At 33.6% G+C, this 3561-nt stretch overlaps 1 long non-coding RNA gene across 1 annotated transcript; it reads left to right on the top strand.

Annotated features, from left to right (window-relative positions):
• Positions 1-353: 353 nt before the first annotated feature.
• Positions 354-3054, top strand: LOC128014757 (uncharacterized). The gene is made up of 3 exons (XR_008183658.1): positions 354-1985; positions 2728-2756; positions 2875-3054. It is a non-coding gene; the product is annotated as an uncharacterized LOC128014757 (long non-coding RNA).
• Positions 3055-3561: the final 507 nt, after the last annotated feature.

Below are 3561 nucleotides of genomic sequence, written 5' to 3'. Positions count from 1 at the left end.
TACCAAAACACTGGAAATCTGACTCAAAATTAAATTATTCTGTCAAAGAATAACACTTGTTTTCACCTCAAAAGGTACATGCAGTCAATCAAAGTACACCAGGTTTCAAAATACTGGCTATTGTTGACATTACAAAAACTGCATAGACTTTTCAGTCTCAGTTTTACAGGTATTTGCATGCAAAACATGCAATTCACTGTTTTACACTAAATTTCTTGGTTAGGAACTGTATGTCCAAATGTACAGTAATGTTCACATTCAAAAGCATTCCAGTAAAAAGCTATTTTTTTCCTTTACTGTTTACTGCAGGAGGTACAGTAGAAACGCGGTATGATAGAACAGAAAAGCTTTGAGAGTATTGCTTACAGTGAACAAAATATCCATCTCACTGCTCCTGCTCCTCTCACTGGGCCCTTGCTCTTACTCTTCCTCGTCCATACATTACAGTGTTTGTCTTTTTCTGTTTCCAAAAATATTACTCTTCAAAGTCCTCCTTTTACTGTATTGTATAAGTGTCAATGTAATAGAAAAAAAATAACCCCTGCAATTGAGTCTAAGCCAGATTGGAATCAGCTGTGGTTGGCCCAATTTACACAACATAAATCAGCTAAGATAAATTGTTTTTGAACTGATATCATTGCAGAAGCAGAGGTTTTTATACTGTATCTAAGGTTTGGAACATTGTTTTTGCTATTGTGGGATGTTGTGTGTTAACATTTGTAAATACTACAAAAACGATCCATAATTTTGTTGGGAGGTATAGCTTGTCTGTTCAGAAAATGTAAGCATTGTGGAAATGTGTTCAATGACTCCATATTGTGTAAAAACAACATGAAATGTGTGAATGGTATGGCCACAATAGACAGATGCTGTGCTAATTGTGTTTAGAGTTTTGAAAATATGACAACTGCTTGGACAAATGCTTGTTAGCGACTGAAAACAACTGTAATAGAAAATAAGATGTCTGTTCAAGAGATCTAGGTTGCTCATTTAGACAGTTGTGAGCTCTTGTTTACAGCAGACCTGCACATTTTGAATATTCATATTTGTAATCCTCTTAAAAGCTTTATGATGTGGTGTTATTTCAGAAAATTAAGTACAAGTTGGGTACATTTTTTTTACAAACCAGTGCACTTACTGGTTTGAAAATCTTAAGAATGATTCAAGAAATTATATATCTATGTATCTCTCTCTCTCTCTCTCTCTATATATATATAGAGAGAGAGAGAGAGAGAGAGAGAGAGAGAGAGCAGTTATAGTCATACAAAAGAACAAAAGTGTTTAAAAGAATCATGAATTAAGCTGGCACGTTTAAATGTTTGTTTACAGATTTATTAGTTCTTACTTTGATTTTCAACTATAGCCCTATAGCCCTAGCCCTAGCTGAGATCTGCTTCTGCTGCTCATACTGTGATCAGCCGCCCTTCCCCCACAGCACTCTCTGATCGCGCGCGCGCCCTTCCCCCACAGCACTGTCTCTGACTGACTCGCTGCAGATGAGATGAATGAATGAACTAACAAAAGTCTTGTGAGCTCTAGTTTACAGCAGACCTGCACGTTTTGAATATTCTTATTTGTAATTCTCTTAAAAACTTTATGATGTGGTGTTATTTTATAAAAATAAGTGCACACCGGGTACTTTTTGCTCTTTTAAACCAGTGCTTGTACGGACATGCGCACTGGTTCCTAGTTTGAGGTGGGTGCTCGGTTAAAAAGTGATCATGTGCTCTGTCCACTAGAAAGACTAACTTCATCACATTTTTTTTTTAAGTTTGAAGAAACAGTACTGTGGTCAAAACAAATATCATTGCCACCAGATAATTTTCTATTAGGCCAAATAAATGTAGTCACAATTTCAACGTGAAATCCAAATACGTAACTACGTCATTTACGCAAGTCAGCGACGGTGGTGTTTTCCCGGGAAATGCAGACACGTGACGATGGAACGCGCGAAACAGACGACAAACAACCCACCAGGAGGAAAGGTGAGATCAAGACTTGTCCTGAAAATGCATGATAACTAAATACATTGTGTAATATGAAATATAGTACGATGTATGTTTATTTTAGTGGTTTAGTTATTTTTTGTAATAGGGTTTTATTTACTTCTCGATTGTATTTGAGTTTGCTTCTAAGCCTGTGTCATTTGATGATTTGTTGCAATAATGAAAACAAATTGTATATATAAAATTGACTATTAAATATAATTTTGTTATTTTTCATATAATAGTACTTTAGGTTCTACAAAGTAATCAAGACAACCGAGTCAGTGGTAGTTTTCTAAATCATTGTTTTTCTCAAAAGTGTTGTAAAATATCAACAGTAATTTGAAATAATTCATTCTCATTTTTTAATATCATTATTTTATATATTATATTTTATGTAATACATTATTACATTATTTGCCCCCGAATTGGTTTTTTAGTGGAATGTTTTATTTTAATAATTTATCTTCACTGAGATTTTTTTGCACAATGACCATGAATTGATACTTTATAAAAATTGTATTTTGTTTCAAGCTCCAAAGCAGACAAAAAGCACATTAAAAATAGTCCATATAAATCTAGCTGGTTATTGACTGAAAATCTCCCATATACTTTAGCTCTTAAATCAAATATAGATTGACATCAATTGTGGTTACAAGACACACAAGAACCAATGGTTTTTGGCATTAATGACATTTCCATTAAAAAAAAAAAATATATAATATAAAGATTTGTTCCACAGAAAAACACAACACCGGTTTGGATATGAGGGTTAGTATGTTAATTATGTGTGTTTTTGGTGAACAATTCCAGTAAGATCAACAGGATTTTTTAAAATATGCTTGTTTATTTCGTTCACCTTATATTTATTTGTATTTATTTTTTCCAGTCATTTCAAGAAAGAAAGTCGCCATGCTGGGAAATAAAAGACGTAGGAAACCTCTGCAGGATGCTGAGCATCACATTACCTGTAAAACTGACAAGCCTGGGCTTCGAGAGCAGTTCATCAGCAAATATAAAGGCAAGTATAAATGACTAAGCAGTTTAGTAACTAATAACTAGGGCTGGGGGATATGGCAAAAAAGTGATCACGATAATTGTTTTATATTAGTCGATATCGATAATTATCACAATAAATGTCAAATCTTTATTTCTTTCAAGTTTAAAGGCAGATATTTGCTCCTAAGTGAAAGTTGTAGAAACCAGAGCATTAATTGTGGTTTTAAACTACTCTTTATTGTCAGAACATATCATGACAAACACTTGCCAAACAGGTGAACATTTCACAAATCTGAGGTAGAACATTCAAACATTTGTTATTTTTCCTTAACAAAATAAATATATTTATTGGAAAATGTATTTCTTAGTTCCTGGATGTGCTAATGGGGGATATTGTTTCAAGTCTTGAAACAGGTTTGTGTTGCCTGACTTTGATGGCACGGATCTTCAGCACAGTTTACAGTGCAGGCAGCAATATTAATATTAGATATATTTTGTCTCAAAATGCATATTTGACAATGATTTGCAGCAGTATTAGATTCAGTTAGGAGCAGATTTACTATGTAAAATTTATGTT

This window comes from Carassius gibelio, chromosome B25, assembly GCF_023724105.1.
Source record: "Carassius gibelio isolate Cgi1373 ecotype wild population from Czech Republic chromosome B25, carGib1.2-hapl.c, whole genome shotgun sequence".
Lineage (NCBI taxonomy): Eukaryota > Metazoa > Chordata > Actinopteri > Cypriniformes > Cyprinidae > Carassius > Carassius gibelio.
Note: the sequence above shows the minus strand (reverse complement) of the source record. Positions and strands in the feature narration are given on the sequence as shown.